We start from the raw sequence: 18,882 nt of genomic DNA on the forward strand, positions 1-18,882 counted from the left end.
GTTTGTGTTGGTGTGAAAGACAAAAAAAGAATACTAATGAACTGAAAACATTTCTGAAAACCCATTTGCAGACAGCTTTGATAATAAAACCACTGTGTATTTGAATGCTTGTTTCTTTTCGGTGTGCATATACAGGTTTGCTTGTGTGTTGCATCATGCATGTCTGTGTGCATGTATGTCTGTTTGTGTGTGTACATGTGCAGCATGTGTGTGTTTAAAAAAAAAAGTTCAAATGGAAGCACTTGGGGACACATACAGTGCATTCAGAAATTATTCAGACCATTTACTTTTTCACAATTTATTAAGTTGCAGTCTGAGGCTAAAATCATTTCAGTTAATTTTACCCTCATCAATCTACACTTAATACCGCATAATGACAAATCGAAAACAGAATTTTAGAATTTTTTGCAAATTTATTAAAAATAAAAACTGAAATATCACATTGACATAAGTATTTAGTATGGTGACCGTGAGGGGACATGTTCAGTTCACTTAGTTTTGTTGTGGCCACGACATATTAATTCGTGGGAGCGTGATAATATGTCGTGGCCACGATATCATTTTGTTGAGGGAACGACATCCTTTTCTGGTGGCCACAAGTTTTATAACATGAACCGAATCTTCACAGGCTACACGGGCTCCTCCTTTTACCCCAGTAATTAATTGACTTTGTTATTTGTTCATTTAAGTTTCTCATTATTTGTTTTTGTTTACTGCCTTGATCGGAACGTGATTACAAAACGGTAATTTATTCGTGACCTGACATGGATTTGCACGACCTTTTGGATTTTTTAAGGCATCGCAACATAGAGGAGGACTACATTGCCAAAATTGAACAAGACAAGGTGTTGTAATTTTTTTGATTGTTTATCAATATGTAAATTTACAGTAAGAGGCCAGTTTTAAAACGTGGTATGTATGTTGAGTCTCATATAGATCTGCACGATTAATCGTTAATAGATCGTGATCTCGATTCAAACACCCATGCGATCTTATTCCTAATTGACAATGATTATATTACATGTATATTAAACCTTTGACAAAATCACAAGGGAACATTAAAATCTGCGTTGGGCTGCCGCTGATCCAGAGAGAGCAGTTGCTGCTTCAGCAGCAGCACCAACGCAGATTTTAATGTAACCTTGTGATTTTGTCAAAGGTTTAATAGACATAGGCGAATTTCAGCCACACAGTATCATTATTTATGCCTTAAAATAATTCAAACTATCACTGAAGTACTGGGATAAAAGTTTATAGTTCAGATATAAACACTGACGTCTACGGCAGGGATCAAAATAGAGTAAATCACCATTTGAATGATTGCATCATACGCCAATAGGTGGCGACAAGTGACTGTTAATAATGTATTTGTCATTGAATCATTCATTCAAGAGATTCGTTCTAAAACACTGATTCATCCAGTAATAAAACAAGTGTCTTTCTGAGTGAGTCATTGAATCGTTCAAACCGATTTTTTATAAATTATTCATTCAAATTATTTAAAATTTTTAAATAGACTGCAGAAATTAACATTTTGTCAGAACCTCTAGTAAGTTATTATGTTTAGTTGCTGTTCAGAATCATGGGAGAATCGTGATCTTTATTTTAAAAAAAAAAGTGATTCTTAATTTATCCAGAATATATTAAAATGATAAAAATGAGTGTCACATCATTGATAATTTAAAGGGAATTCGAATACCACAATATTAAAGTAACACAATTTAATCACTTTTAGTTGCTTTTTGTATTATCTGAAGTCCTCATGCAAACTTTTAGTAAATATCATGTTATTGCTAAGTCTGAATAACTGTCAGTATGGTACTAAAGGCGGAGAAAAAATATTTTAGTGTACAATTACGAAGTACCTCGTGTATTTTTTGCTATAAAATAATCAGATTTTAAAATTATAACAAAAAGTATTATCTTATAATTCTATTTCATAATTTGTACACTGAATGTGTAGTGAATTAGAAATGCAAAAGTTTTAGGCAAACTTTGTAATCTTAAACTTCAATTGTTTCTTTCAACAGATTGATGCATCTGTAATACCACTGATATCAGAGACAGAGCTAGCCAAATACATTCCCTGTTATTGGAACAGAGTGGCAACTGTGGCCTTTTGTCAAAGAAAACAGTATTCCATGGAGAATACAGACAGGAAAAGTAACGTCCTGGTTACTTTCGTAACCTCCGTTCCCTGATGGAGGGAATGAGACATTGTGTCGATGTAGTGACACTAGGGCTCACTCTTGGGAGCCCCAAACACCTCTGCTTTTTTTTAAAAAGGCCAATGAGAATTGGCGAGTGGAATTTGCATGCCACTCCCCCAGACATACGGGTATAAAAGGAGCTGGTATGCAACCACTCATTCAGGTTTTGTGCTGAGGAGCCGAGACCAGGTCCCGGCCATTTCAGCGGGTAGTTCAGCGTTGTGGCAAGAGGGACACAATGTCTTATTCCCTCCATCAGGGAACGGAGGTTACGAAAGTAACCATTGCCTCGTAGCCAGCGCACCAGGCTGTCACGTAACCTCCCCCAACGCTCTTATGAGCGTCGAACAGTCCATCAGGAACAAGTCGACTGCCCAACTATAGGGACAGGCTAGCCCAACCGAGGCCTCTTTTCCCTCTTTTTTCTCCCCAAAAAGAGTGGAATTTTGTTAACGGACTGGGATCCATGAGTGTCCATGTCGGGGGGGGTCACTCCCAAGGGGAAGACACCGCGGAGACCACACTCCGCCCAGAGAAAGGGGGGAGGGGGAGTACTTCAAGTGGAAATACAATCACATAGTCTTACCGAGTCTTGTCAGAAGTATGTCATGTGGAGAGTCGCATGGTAGGTCCTACCCAAGGGGGGAGGAGTTTCTACAAGCATGGCGACCAGAGCAGGGGGCCCTTTGCTCAAGGAAGACATAGTTTACCAAGTGGGAAACAATTTTACTGAAGATATAACACATGGGGTTACCTATGGGGAACCACCGCATGCGGGTCACCTACCCCAGTACAGGGCCTTACTGGTGCACTTACTGAGCCAGCAGCGAGTTTCTCAACAAACTCGACTGCCACAGGGCTAAGGAGGAAGTCATCCAGGGATCACAGTCTGTGAACACTACTGGGAGTCAAGAGCACACGTCTTCCCCTCAAGGGAAGGGAAAGGCGCTATGCACAAGCGGTACACCCTGCCAGCTGTCCCGGAACTTACCTGCTTGTGCCTGCCACTACATGGGACGAAACCGACTCAAGCCGGAGATTGTAGAACCATGCAAAGGTGTTGGGTGTTGCCCAGCCCGCTGCTCTGCAGATGTCTGCCAAAGAGGCACCACTGGCCAGGGTCCAGGAGGCCGCCACCCTCCTGGTAAAGTGGGCTCGTAACCCCGCAGGGGGTGGCACGTACTGAGCATGATATGCCATAGCGATGGCATCAGTGACCCAGTGGGCGATCCTCTGGTTTGGAGACAGCGCTTCCTTTCTGCTGTCCACCAAAGCAGACAAAGAGCTGCTCGGAGCTTCTAAAGCTCTGCGTGTGATCCAAATAGATGTGTAAAGCTCGCACCATACACAGCAACGCCAAGGCTGAGTCTGCCTCCTCCTGGGGTAGCGCTTGCAGGTTCACCATCTGATCCCTAAAAGGGGTTGTGGGAACCTTGGGCACATAGCCCGGTCGGGGTCTCAGGATCACGTGAGAGTAACCCGGACCGAACTCCAGGCACGATTCGCTGACAGAGAACACTTGCAGGTCCCCTACCCTCTTGATGGAAATGAGCGCGGTCAGGAGGGCAGTCTTGAAAGAGAGTGCCTTAAGCTCAGCTGACTACAAGGGCTCAAAGGGAGCTCCCCGTAGACTGTGAAGGACTACAGAGAGGTTCCACAGGGGAACGAGGTGTGGTCTCTCAGGAACCTGATGATCAAATTGTGCTTCCCCAAGTACTTACCATCTACTGCATCGTGATGAGCCGAATTAGTGGCTACATACACCTTCAAGGTGGAGGGGAAATATTCTCCTCCCGGCCCCCCACTGGGGGATGGAGTGGTCTGTCGACCAGCCCCAGAGAAGAGGATCTCCTCGCCCCTGGGTCGCCTGTCTTGGGGGCGCTTCAAAGTCTTCCTTTGGTTCTTAACGTCCGGCAGCGAGAAGGGTGGCGTCTGCTTCCTGCGGAGGGCTCCATGCCGGAGCTGGGCCACAGGGGCGGGCTGCGGCGGAGCCAGTGTTGTTGCTGCAGGAGAACGAAGCCCTTGGCGATGAGCAGACAGGGTGCGGGGTCTTAAGCCGTGCCGGGGCAGGATATGTTGTAAAACCTCCGTCTGCTTCTTCATCGCTGAGAACTGCTGGGCAAAGTCCTCAACGGCATCGCCAAACATGCTAACCTGGGAAATAGGGCATCAAGGAACTGTGCCTTGTCCGCTTCTCCCATCTCGACCAAGTTGAGCCAAAATGTGGCGCTCCTGGACCACCAGGGTGGACATCGCCTGCCCGAGAGACTGCGCCATGACCTCCGTCACCCGGAGAGCGAGGTCGGTCACAGAGTGCAGTTCCTGCATCAATCCTGGGTCAGAACTACCCTTGTGCAGTTCTTTTTGCACCTTGGCTTGGTGTACTTGCAGGAGAGCCATGGCGTGCAGGGCGGAGGCGGCTTGTCCAGCGGCACCGTAGGCTCTAGCCGTCAGTGATGATGTAATCCTACAGGCCTCGGACGGGAGCTTCGGGCACCCGTGCCAGGTGGCGGCACTCTGCAGACACAAGTGACCGCGAGCGCCTTGTCCACCTGGGGGATCACCGAATACCCCCTGGCCGCTCCGCCATCGAGGGTAGCGAAAGCGGGGGAGCTGAAAGACTGGGACCGGGCAGTAAAAGGTGCCACCCACGATCTTGTCAGCTCCTCATGCACTTCCGGGAGGAAAGGAACGGGGACGGGGCATGGCCAGCGCCCTGTGGCCAGGAACCGATCGTCGAGCCACGAGGGTTCAGGGGAGTGTGGAGGGTTCCACTCTAGCCCGACGCTCGTGGTTGCCTGGGAAAGCACGTCCATCATTTCCGCGTCAGCGTGAGGCTGGGCAACCGTTCCCGAAGGAGGAATCCGAGCCGAAGCCTCTGCGTCAGACTGGACGAAAGCAAGCCGCGACCACAACGTTGCCATGGTCATGTTCTCGCAATGAGGACATGACTCATCCACAAATGATGTCTCCACATGGGCAGTGCCCAGACATGTAAGACAGCGATCGTGGCTGTCAGAAGCGGAGAGATAACGAACCGCAACCAGGAATAACACACAAACGGAAAGGCATCTTTAAAAAGACGCATCTTTAAAAAGACGTTCCATGTGTGCCCCTCTTTCAGAAAGAAAATATACTCTTTTAGAATATACTCTTTTAAATGTTCTGCCGAATCGCCCAGGGGCGTTCTCTGCAAACCACAGATGCAGAGAGAGAGAAGCCGCTGAAATGTGCTGTAAGATCCAGCAGAGAGAGGTGAATGAACTTAGCGGATGAATTCAGCTCAATGAATAGAACCGCTTGGCTCCGAAGAGAAAATCTGAATGTGTGGTTGCATACCAGCTCATTTTATACCCGTATGTCCGGGGGAGTGGCATGCAAATTCCACTTTCCAATTCTCATTGGCCTTTTTTCAAAAAAGCAGAGGTGTTTGGGGCTCCCAAGTGTGACCCCTAGTGTCACTACATCGACACAACGTTGAGTGAGTGACAGATAGGGAAAATGTTTGAGAGATTAAGGAAACGAGTATGTACCCCAAGTGGCAAAGAAGAACATCGACAACAGATTTCCAATAAATATGCTGGAAACACAAATGCCAAGAAGAAATGTAAACATGTGGAACTAGGCTGGATGAACTTCAGTGCAAGAGACAATGACTTTAAACAAGTTCGGTCTACAAAAGGTGGTGGAACCAGACATGTCTCCATAGATGTGAAGTCAACAGTGAAAGATGTACAGAAAATAGCAGAAGGTCTCTTTTTTCCAAATGGTAAATTCAAACATCTAGATCTGAAAAGTCTCGACTGTGACATTCAAGATTTCTCCCATAGAATGATTGAATCAGGATGTACCATTGGAGATTTGTATGAAGCAAGTAAGGATAAAATTCTTAGACTTTATCTTTTTACAATGTGCATCGGTGCGGAGAAGACTACAGAAAATTCAGTCACAAATCCTGAAGCAGATGCCATGTTGAATGAAGGTGCTGAAGATAACCAAGCATCCAGCAGCTCTAGCGTCAAAGAATGTGAAACAATTGACCTCACATTTTTAGAAGAGTTTGACTCTGAAGAGACAAGTTTCATGTTACATGATCCACTTAATGTCATGGACCAGCAAATATCAGTTATGCAGACCGATACAATAATCGATCACATGGAGATAGAGAACAGGGAGGACATCTTCCAAGAACAAATGGTTACACTGAGTCAGGAAAGTAATTTAACTGCTGAAAATGTGAACACTGTGTAAGAAGTATGGAGCTTAGAGGCATTCAACACCAATACAATATCACAAAATGCAGAGATTGCAACTGGTGTGGAAGACACACCATTTGAGAAATCATTTGATAATGAGGTCACAATTGGAGGAGGTTCAAGTGAGTTTGGGAGTTTGGATGATACAATTCCAATTCTCCTTTGGATGTTCCAAAGACAATTATTTTGTTGCGAAGAGGACAAGCTCTGTGTGATCTGATGCAAGCTTTCGGTGACCCAGCAATGATGGACAAAGAGATCAGTATTCGAATGAAACTCCCTAATGGAGAGATTGAAGAAGGCATTGGATCAGGTGTTTTTCGTGTCTGCTTGACTGAATTCTGGGATGAATTCTATTCCAGATGTGCTTTGGGTGCAGATGTCAAGGTCCAATTCCTTAGACATGAATTTCAGAGTGATGAATGGCAAGCTTTTGCAAGAGTATTGGTCAAAGGATGGCATGCAGTTAAGTATTTCCCTATACGTCTTTCCCTGCCATTTCTTGAAGAAGCTTTATATGGTACTGCATATAACAGTGTCAAAGATTAATTTATGCACTACATAGCAAAACGTGAGCGTGATGTCATTGAAGAGGCAATGGCAAACTTCAACTCAGCTGATCATGAGTCAATTCTTGATGTTCTAGATTCCAATGATTGTCATAAGAGGCCTACTGAAGAAAATCTGCCACAACTTTTGGACCAGTTAGGCCACAAAGCTCTCATTCAAACCCCTATGTTTGTGATTGAATCCTGCAGACCTATTCTTAAGGATCTTGCTAGTACTTTGCCACCACAGAAACTAGCAAGATTATACAAGAGCAAAAACCAACACCTAAGCGTGTGAAGGAAATCCTTGCTTTCCCTGAAGTCACGACAGCCCAGCAGAGCTGTGTATCAAGATTCCTGAAGAAATACATTATGGAATTACACGAGAACACCATAAAAAACTTCTTACGCTTCTGCACAGGGGCTGATTTGCTCTTTGGGAATCACATTGTGGTGAATTTAATTGAAACAAGTGACTTCCAGTGTTGCCCACAAGCTAACATGTGTGGTTGCTATCTCATGTTGCCTTTAAACTAACAGAACTATCCAGACCTCCGCAGTGACTTCAGTGCTGTTCTTAACAGTTCACTTTGGGTGATGGATATTGTATAAACTTTGTTCTGGTGAGTATCGTAATACATAACAATACATATTTTCATAGACAAATGATTTAAAAATTTTTTTTTTTTTTTACATATTGTCTCTTTTTAAACAGTTTATTGTTTATTGCTTTTTCAGGTTGTCATGCAATAGCTGGAATATGATTCACACTTTCACATCAACACATCAACTTTCAGACACCACTTTCAACATGCTTCAACTAGTTATTGCCTCAGTGAATGCAAAATGGTGTACATAAACCATGGTGTACTTCAACATTATTGGAATAGTTTAAAAAAGTTTACAACTTACTATTTTAGGAAATGTTTAGGGTGCATGAATGTATATATTTTCTTTTTTTATTTAAATTCAGTTTAATTTGGGAAAATTATGATTTTATATTCTGAAAATTAAAGTTTTAAATTTGTTTTAGTGATTACTTATTGAAATTTGTGAAGTTACACAACAGTTATGTGATATTTCAAAAAAAGTTTTGTTCATTAACTGTAATGTACTCTTAGGATTGATACAACACATAATCTCATCGCTTAAACCAAATAGTTGTGCTGGTGCTCATACTAAAATGTCTTGGAAACTCATTTTTCAGGACCAAATGATATTGCTTATATACTGTTTTGAGTTGCTAAAAAAAAAAAATTGTTTTATAGTTTTAATGTCATAAAGAACAAATGCAGTTGAAACTTGGCATTTAATGTAAACAGAATACCTTTAACATTGTCTCAATATAAAACTCATTGCACATAAGCTAATTTCTCCAGTAAGCTCATTGCACTGTAGGGATTTACTGGTTGTTTAGATCAGTGTTAATGCTGGTTGTTTTATCAGAAATAATTAATAATTATTTATTTAGTTATTAATTAATATTTAAATTAATTAATTGAATCTAACTCATTAAAACCTCATATGGGGCTCCAGTAAATGTAGTGCGCTACGTTTAGGAGCGGGTTTGATTATTAGCAATAATTAATAATTATCAAAGACAATTATTAATTATTAAAATCAATAGAACATTGATGAGAATCAATGTTAGCTTTTCTAATCCTTTAAATCAACAATTACCAAAGATAATCGTTAATTGTTAACATAGATGAAACATTAATTAAAATTAACACTAGCTTATTGATCATTCAAATTCAACAATCATCAAAGATAATTATCAATTATCAAAAATCAGTAGAATATTAATAAGGATTTACATTGACGGGGCACCACCCTGGAATCAGGGACTAATAACTAGATAGTATAACAGTCTCAATATTAGATTGTTTTCTTAGGAAAATCGACATCCGAAGAATATCGATTTTCGGGAAAAAAACAATGAATGAAGGCTTGAATCTGAGCACTGACATCCCGTCAGCATGACACAGGCGTATGCAAAACAAACCAAAACACTTTTTTTTTGTAATATAAACAAAGTTTATTTATGCAGTAATATCAATTAATAATTAATACAATGCAGTCAATAAACTTCCAACTTCCAACTACAAACTAAACAGTGATATGATTAGATATGGAAACTAAAATAATCCTATAAAACATAAGGTGTGTGTGTGAGAGTGTGTGTGTGTGTGTAAGGAGGGATGCACACAAAATGGCGGACGTGACTCTCGTGGAGAGTATGTCACGCGAGACTTCCGGCCAGGGAATATGACCGCGAATGGGGGCGGAGAGAAACCAGTCAATGGCGTGTATCCGCTTGTACGATATCTTAGGGACAAAGCTGGGCTTTAGCATTAAGCTATCTACGAGATAGTGTGCCAGAATGTTTGTGAGGAGTGGAGTAGCGTGCGTGTGTGTGTGTGTGTGTGTGTGTGGTTAGTACGAGAGAGAGAGAGAGAATAAAGTGACGGCCCTAAAGCCGATTTCGCGATCATGGGAGAGAAAGCAGCTGTTAGTTTATCGCTCAGGAGACGAGGTGGACGGCTCGTAAAAGTCCCGCGTTCTTTGATTCTTTAATGGATAACTCAGTTTGCCGGTTTCACCCGCGATGGCGAAAATGCACAACAGTCCAATTTGGTTGGACCACAATACAGCAAAACAAATTTGTGATAATTAATACCCTGAGTATTAATAATGAGCGGACATGGCGGTCCGTAAACTGTACAAGCAAAAACCTTGAAACACAAGAATAACACACTATAATATTCTATCTCTGCCCAGACGTAAACCTCTTACTTGAATTGCATGAGGACACAGGTAGAATGTGTGTCCCTCCGTCCTTTAATTCCGACCCGGTTCCTTGAGGCTCGGGTGATGACGGGAGGCCGTTTCCTTGCTCTGTTGGCGGGCATGGCTGTTGATTCTCGGTGGGCTGGCGGAGAACTCAGAAATGTCGACTTGATTGAAGATGGAAGAGAAATCTTTAATCTCTTCACTTCTGCAGGCAAACGGATGAAGATGCGGATTGCTTGGCGGTCTCCTTCGGATCCGTTAAAGTGTTCAGTTGAACACAGAGTAATCTCAACTCGTCCAGCGAGATGGAGATTGTATGGCCACAGTTTCAAGTTGGATGTTACTTCCTTGTGCCACAAGGTTGCACCTGAGAGCAGCGATGAGCTACGTCTATACCCGGTGAACAAAGTTGCTGGAAGCAAATCCCAGAAGCATTTCAGTGGTATTTCTACTCCTGATGTTGTCATGGTTTGAGGGACGTTCTGTTGTGTGCCTCATCCAATAGGAGTTGAGAGTTCGATCCTTTAGTGAGCAAGGCTTCATGGGATTTATAGTCTGTTTTGGACTCCCTTTGTTTGATTTTGGCATGATTTTTATCAGTAAGATTTACGACTTGGTATGTGGGGGCCTGAGTTAGGTTTTTACGACTGTGTTAGGCCTGCCTTTGATCTCTATCTGAATAAATGAGGCCCAACAGCACTTTAAGCTCGTTACAGATTGCTGCTAAAATAGCTTAAAATTTCATTCTAAAAATTAAACAAAAAGATCTCCGGACAAGTAGAAATGGTTAAAATGTTTATGTATGCATTCCATGTTTATTAAAACTGTTGCTTTTTATTTATTTATTCATTTATTATCTCAGGACAACTAGAAAAAGATGTTTATGTTTATTAAGAAATGTTTAAAATGTTTGTGTATGGATTCAAAGTTTATTAAAACTGTTGCTTTTTAAAATGTTTATTAAAATAAGTATAAAGAGTTCAGACATTTTCTCTTATTGACCTCTTTATTTGTTTCAGTCACAGGCTGGTATATGTACATAGTTTTATTGTTTAAATTATAAAGTGTTTTGAGTTCAATCAACTTGAAAGAAAATTGTATTTGAGTAATTGACAGTACATCTACACAAAATCCAAACCTAAGAACAGGTATGTAGATGTGTAAGACTATTTAGACAGGTACATTTTGTATATTCAAGGTGCTCACTATCAGAGGTTTGTTCTTTGAAAGCTTTGGCATTCAATAGGCCTATATCATGCTTGCAACTGTACAAAGTCAAAACTGTCATCTATAACTACTTAAGTACATGAACAATTACAGTGTGCATAAATAATGAAATTTACTGCGGAGACTGCAAAAGGAGTGCCGCACCACTACAAAGGCTGGCGAAATAATCCCCAAAATTGTACCATTCGTTTGTACTACATTTGTGCTGATTTGTGCCGCAAAAACGAACGTTTTATAATAAAAGTAAATGAATGCAGATTAATTAATCTAATGTCAATTAATCAATCAACAGAAACATCACGGGGACTGACAAATGTAAATATATAATCAGTTAATACAGGTTAATAAACTAAAAGGGTTGTTTAAAATAGCATTTGGCTTACCTGAATAATATTTCGAAAGCACAGTTGCAACAATGCTTTATCCAGAAAATCTCCAGCAAACAATCCCTCATCTTTTAACTCTCCAAAAAACTGTATCCAGACTTCAATCCCTTCTTTGCGCATCAACCCCCACCAACTTTCACTTCTTTGGTTTGCTGAACTAACACCAGTAATGCAGCTGCGGGCCCCTGCCCGCTCATCAGCATCATTTCGTCTGAAGAACATCTGGATGTCATGCGTGATCACATTCTTTGTTACCAGGTCGCATCTTTTAATTCGTGGACATCCCCCAGTTTGCAGCACACTCTCCAGGAAGTAACCAGCGATGATTTCAGGTTTGCTGTTAGTGTGTGCTGCCTTGAGCCAGATGATTCTACAAGAAAATCCATCTATGCACCCATTAATACAGATTCCGTATGGTTTGAGTTTATCATAAGAATCTACATGCCAAATATAATTGGGTCCTTGAGAAAAGTATTGCCGACGATGAAGTCGGCGTTGACGACGAAGTAATGAACTTTCTGGATCAAGCTCTTTTAAAATTATTCGAACATCCTCTTTTCGTGCACGTATACCATTTTCCAGGCATTTTGTATGCATCCAGCGGTATACGTGGAGGCGTCCGGGACAGTTCGACTGGTCAATGATGAATCTGAGTATTTCATTCAAGCCAGAAAATTTCCAACGGCAAAGCCCATTAAACTTAAGAATGTGCTTCAGGTGTCTTTCATTTATAACGTACCCATGTCTTAATGCCAGAGACTGCACTATATCTTTATATGACCTAATAGTGGTCATTTGAATTATAGTCCTAATTCAAAGTAAAATGTTATTTCATCAGTCATCTCCATCTCATGCTGACTGCTGTAGCATATGGTTACAGTGATGGATGTCGTTCCCTCAACATAAGATCTCGAGGCCATGACATGATGTCGTTACCTCAACAAAATTTACCACGACATATCACGTTCCCACGAGTTAATATGACGTTCCCACGAATTAATATCTCGTGGCCACAACATATTATCACGTTCCCATGAGTTAATATGTCGTGGCCATGACAAAACTAAGTGAACCGTACATGTCCCCTCCCGGTCATGGTAATTTAGACACTTTGATATGGCACTTCAAATTTAGCCCAGGTGCATCCCATTAGTCTTTAAAAACTTTGAAAAGTTTCTATACATTGATTGGAGTCTACCTGTGGTAAACTCAATTGAATGGACATGATTCGAAAAGGAACACACCTGCCTGCAGGTATATAAGGTCTCTCAGCTGACAATGTATATCTGAGCAAAAACCAAGCCATGAGGTCAAAGTAACTGCCTGCAGAGCTCAGAGACATGACTGTTTTGAAGCACAGATCAGGGGAAGGCTACAAAAATTGGCTGCTGCATTAAAGCTGCTGCAAGAGTTCGGTGGCCTCCATAATTCTTAAATGGATCATGTTTTGAACAATTAGAACTTTTACTAAAGCTGGCTCTCTGGGCAAACTGAGCAACCTAGGAAGAATGGCATTGGTAAGAGTGGTGACCAAGATCCCAAGGGTCACTCTGGCTGAGCTCCAGTGATCCTGAAAAACTTCCAGACAGTCAACCTTTTCTGCAACACTCCACTGATCATGGGCTTTATGGTAGAGTGGCCAGACAGAAGCCTCAGTAAAAAAAATACATGAATAGTGGTCAGAATACTTTTTAAATGTACTGTATATTGTTAGAGTAACCATTGTATTTAACTGTGAGTACCATAAAACTGTATCAAGGTGTTTTTGTGTAGGCACAGAAAAGACACAAATGAGAATACACTAATTAGAGTAACTGAGAAGGATAAACAATCACTGGTAACAACATCATCCAGTACTGTTACTCCCAACCATAAAGAAGCATTCCTGGAAAAAATAATGTGATGTCCGGTTTGTTAACAAATTGTCCTTTTGAACTGGTTCTTTTCAGTGAACTGAATGAACCAGTTCACCAGTTCGGAATGAATGGGTTGGAGCAGTTTGCATCTTGAGTCAACACTGATCCACAAGTTACTCAATCGTAACCTGTCTCTCAGATGTGCCTGACACTCCGACTGAAAATGAGCCAAAAACGAGCATGATGTGATTCTAGAACTGGTGATGTCTGCTTTTCCTAACTTCTTTGCAATGAAACACTCTGACTAGCTCGCAGATCAGACTGACTGAACCATCCGGATGCAACAGTTCACGAGTCAACAGTAAAGTGAACTGAGAACCGTCTCTCTCAGACTTGTCCGAAATGATGAGAACAGATGAGTGAGCTGCTGAAGCTATGAGCATGTGTGTACCTAGGATTTGAATGAGGCGAAATGTAAATTTCTTTAATAAAAAATACAACTTACTGGAATATGCTTGTGACTTATAATAACATTTTATTAAAACAATAACAATTTGTATATGATGTGTAGGATCACTGAATGAAACATGGATGAAATTAAACACTCTTATTAACTTAACTGAATAAAAGGTAAAAGTCCAAAATGTGTTCTTAAATATGGCTTTATTTGAAAGTGTTTAAGCATGTATACCACGATGTCAAGATGTCAAAATGATGTCCTTGTGATAAAGTAAAGCAAAACTGAAGTAATGTAAAACTGCTGAATTGTTTTTTTTTTTTTAACTGGTTCATTGAAACAAACCGTTTGTGGAAATTAATTGGACTTCCCATCACTAATAAATGGCTTTTCAAAAAAACAACATCCTTGTAAGATTCAGTCACTTTATTAGACTTCTCTTTGTGTCAGAGATAATAACATATCAGAGTTTGTCTGATAACCAGAAGCTGTCAACACCTTGTCATGTTAACTTAGGGGGTGGCCATTATCAACCTTGAAAGTGGACCTCCTCCTGTATAAGCCACTTCCGGCTATTTTAACAATGCAAAAATACTAAATTATGCTGCTTAAAATTGCATGGCAGGGGTGGACTGGCCATCAGGAGCACTGGGCGTTTTCCCAGTGGGCTGCTGGGTAATTTTGGCCGGCCCGCTTCTGTGCAAGTACCAGCCCATCCTACAGGCAATATAGGCAGCTGTCCTGGGCTCCAGCATGGCACTGCGGAACCCTTAACATAGTGAGAATTCAGTAAAATTAGTAAGGTCAAAACAATATAATGACTTTTATTTTGAAATCGCTCACACAGTGGAGCGGTTTCCATATGCACATGATTATTTCATAACTCACATGGACTTCATTATTTGACATACAAATCACAATAATGGTGACAACCAAAAACAACATATTAAGTATAAGATGAGCTCTGAATAATCACAGAATGACAAATAACAGCAAGTTACAACAAATACAATAAATAAAATCAGCAAACAGTAAAGCTATGAGCAGTACATAGTCATTTGCATAAGTTATTCAAACCACAAAGCATTACAGGGACCAGAAGTGCAGTTTGCTATATAATGCTCACACCTGATAAAAATGCAGAAAATAAGTCATGAAAAATATTACTTTGTGGCTATTTGAGTCTTTGAGGATTACTTTGTTTAAAGGATAGCAGAAACAGCGCTTGTCAAAGCATAGGGCTTTTTACTTTTTCTTAAGAATAATCTGGGGAGAGGTTACGTGACGCAATGCGAGAAGCAGACATGTGAGCGACAAGCTCTGTGCACTTTGCTAGTTTTTTTATTATTTTCATGTTATAATCTGGTGAGATTCGATACACCCAGTTACATATTTGCTCCTTGAGGTAAACATGGCAAAGAAGTCAAAATCCTCAGACTCTGGAGACATTAAAAGACACTTACATGCTCTAGCTGAAACCTCTGGCGGGTCTGCGAGCCGGGGACTCGATTTGGACGGCACGTCGGGAGAAGGAATTCAGCATCAACTGTCCAACATCTCAGTGATGCTGACGAAGGTTGTTGCTGACTTGGAGGATCTCGCTGTAATACATCAATCGATTACGGTGATGGAAACAAAATTCTCTGAGTTGGTTACAAGAGTGGCAGAAGTTGAAAAACGGATTGATTATTTGGAATCATCGGAAAGGGAATTATCAGCTAATCCGACCGTGTCCAAAATAGACCTGCAACACATTTTGGAAAAACTGGAATATCTCGAAAATATGAGCCAAAGGAATAACATACGGATTGTTGGAATTCCTAAGCATGAAGAAGGCAGAGATATGGTGAAATTCCTAGATGGGCTCTTCCCGAGTCTGCTCGACATAACAGGCCATAAACTGGAAATCGAGTGAGCTCACAGAGTTCCTGCTCGCAGATCTGCTGAGAGAGACAGTCCCCGATCAATTCTGGCCAAATTTCTTAGATCATCCGATAAAGATCTCGTGTTTTGCCAGGCGAGGAGCAAAGGAAAGCTTTCTTGGAAGAATCACAATATTTTCTTGTTCCCGGACTTTGCGAATTCGACAAGAGAGAAATGCGATCGGTTCAAGGAATGTAAGAAACTCTTACATCTACTGATGTTTCCGGCCAAACTGAGAATAGACACCAAGGACGGCAGCAAAGTATTTTTATGCCCCCAAAAGGCACTGGCCTACATAGAAACTATGGGCGAGTAAAACCATTAGCCATTTCTTGTGTGAGTGGACTGACTCGCTGTTCAGTGACTCGACTATCTAAGGAAGCTGAGTGCCTTTTTTGTTTCTTTTTGCGTTGGCTCTGCTTAGCGGCTGGAGTTTTGTGGCATGACTCCTTCAAGAAACTTTTGCATTGACGGAAGATCGCTTTTACTCTGAAGTTCCCAGCCAGATTGAGAATGGTCACTATGGATGACCGCAAAATATCTACATGCTCACATAAAGGACATCCTTTATAAAGTTGACGGACTGAGTAAATCATGGTGGGTTTTTTTCTACGCGGCCTCCGAATGAATTTGTCTCTTGATCAACCGAGGAACCGGGATGCCTATTTTGTTTCTTTTTGTACTGGTTCCGCCTAGCGGCTGGAGTTTGTTTTGTGGAATAACACTGCCTCGGGAAAGTTGTGGATGAATCTGTTCATTCTTTGTGCTTGCGCCTCCTGTTGGCTGGAGTTTGTTTTTGTGGAATACTTTTAAGGGACATTAGAATGATAACGTCATCTGCTGCACTCATAACAGCCAGCTCACTGAACAATTGTTTGTCTGTCCGAGGAAACTGAATGGCTTTATATCAGCTGGAAGTTGTTTTGTGGAGGAACACACCTTCGAGACAGTTCTGTGAATGAATCTACAAGTTCTTTGTGTTTATTCTGCCTGTTGGCTGGGGTCTGTTTTACAAAGTATTTTCTGTTATGTAATTTTGCCTCACAAAATTTGTGCAGAAGCACCAGACTTGAGAAATCTGATGGCAAAGTTGTCGCGGGGGTTCTCATAGGCATACATGGACCTTTTGAGTTTAGAGGGATTGACGCCGGTTGGCGTTGTTGTGCGCGGGGTTAATGCGCACGTTTTTATTTTTTCTGTTTGTTTTGTTCGGGGTTTTATTGTTGCACTAATGGGGAATGTGGTCTGTATAATCTTATTTTTGACACACAGTTTATTTTTTCTATTATATCAAAATGTCAAATGTTATTATGAGTAGGTAATCTCTCTCCACATGGAATGTGAATGGGTTGGGGCACCCCATAAAAAGAAGGAAGATTATTACTTTCCTTAAACATAAGAAATATGATATGTTTCTTCAAGAAAAGCATCTCTCCTCGCAGGAAGCGGAACAATTTGGGAAGATATGTGGTGGACATGTTTTCTTTAGTGCTGGCTCAAGTAAGAGCAGGGGAGTCATAGTGATAAATAAACATCTACAATTCAATTTTCTCAAACAGATTAAAGATAAATAAGGAAGAGTCATTATTGTTTTAGGAGAAATTCAGGTGCAAAGGTTGATTTTGGCTAATATTTATGCACCTAATGCTGATGATCAGGGCTTTTTTATAGATCTTGAAGGGATGTTGCAAGCCGCTGGCACCCCTCATGTTATAATATTGGGACGAGACTCTAATCTGTTGATGGATTCAGTCCTTGATCATAGTGAAGCAAAAGTGTGTAAGCCCCCTAGAGCAACAGTGATGCTTCAGAGGATGTGTAAATATCTTGGTCTTGCAGATATTTGGTGACTTTTGAACCCATCTGGTAGAGACTATACATTTTATTAATCAGTCCATAAGATTTATTCTAGAATAGATATCTAAGTCCCTCATTTCATCTGTTGTTGATTGCTCAATTGGAAACATTTTAGTCTCACACCATGCCCTGGTGAGTTTAGAGGTGTTGCCACATATAGAGAAAAAGTGATCATATAGTTGGTGCTTTAAAGTATCCCTTTTGCAAAATCTTGATTTCCAACAAATGTTAAAGACTGAAATGAGTGTATATATGGAGACCAACTGGTCATCAGTATCCTCTGTGGGTGTGGCTTGGGAGGTAATTAAGACGGTTCTTAGGGGTCGGATCATACAGTATGCCTCATTCACCAAAAAATCCAAAGCACGAGAACTCGTGGAGTTGGAAGGGAATATTAAAAGTGCAGAGGCAGATCTGAAGTGCAGAATATCGTCTGATGGCCTCAGAGAACTGACCCGATTGAAATACAGATATAATACTATTTTAGTGCGGAAAGTGGAGTTTTGGCTATTCAGGGCAAGTCAGTCATACTTTGAGTTGGGGGACAAAGCAGGGAAGCTTTTGGCTAGATATATAAAACAGAGAGAGTCTTTTTCTACCATCCCTCTGCTGGTGGTGAAATTTTTACCTCGGCCATTGATATTAATAATGCCTTTAAAGAATTCTATCTTGATCTCTGTAGTTCCACGTCTTCGTCTACTGATGAAGATATTCGAAAATTTGTGGAACCATTAGAACTCCCTAAATTGACAACTGAGCAAAAAAATTATCTGGATTCTGAGATAGCCTTGGAGGAGCTTGACGAGGTAATTAAAGCCTTACCTACAGGCAAGGCTCCAGGGCCAGATGGTTTTGCTGCTGACATTTTTAGATCTTATGCTACAGAATTGGCTCCACTTTTGTTAGAAGTTTATACAGAATCATTAAAGAATGGAAAGCTTCCTCCAATCATGACACAAGCCCGGATCACTCTGATTCTTAAAAAGGACAAAGATCCAAGCAAGTGTAAAAGTTACCGTCCAATTTCCCTGATCCAGCTAGATGTAAAAACTTTGGCAAAAATTTTGGCTAACTGATTAAGTAAAGTTATGACATCTCTTATACATATAGATCAAGTGGGGTTTATTCGGGGTCGTAGCTCTTCTGATAATATTAGGCGTTTCACTGATATCATGTGGTCAGTAGCGAATGATCAGTCACCGGTCTCTGCCATCTCACTTGACGCCGAAAAGGCATTTGATATGGTAGAATGGGATTATCTTTTTAAGATTTTGGAAATATATGGGTTCGGGAGTACATTTATTGGCTGGATTAAGTTACTTTATAGACACCCTGTAGCAGCGGTACAAACAAATGGATTAATTTCAGA

This window comes from Myxocyprinus asiaticus, chromosome 18, assembly GCF_019703515.2.
Source record: "Myxocyprinus asiaticus isolate MX2 ecotype Aquarium Trade chromosome 18, UBuf_Myxa_2, whole genome shotgun sequence".
NCBI classification, from domain to species: Eukaryota; Metazoa; Chordata; class Actinopteri; order Cypriniformes; family Catostomidae; genus Myxocyprinus; species Myxocyprinus asiaticus.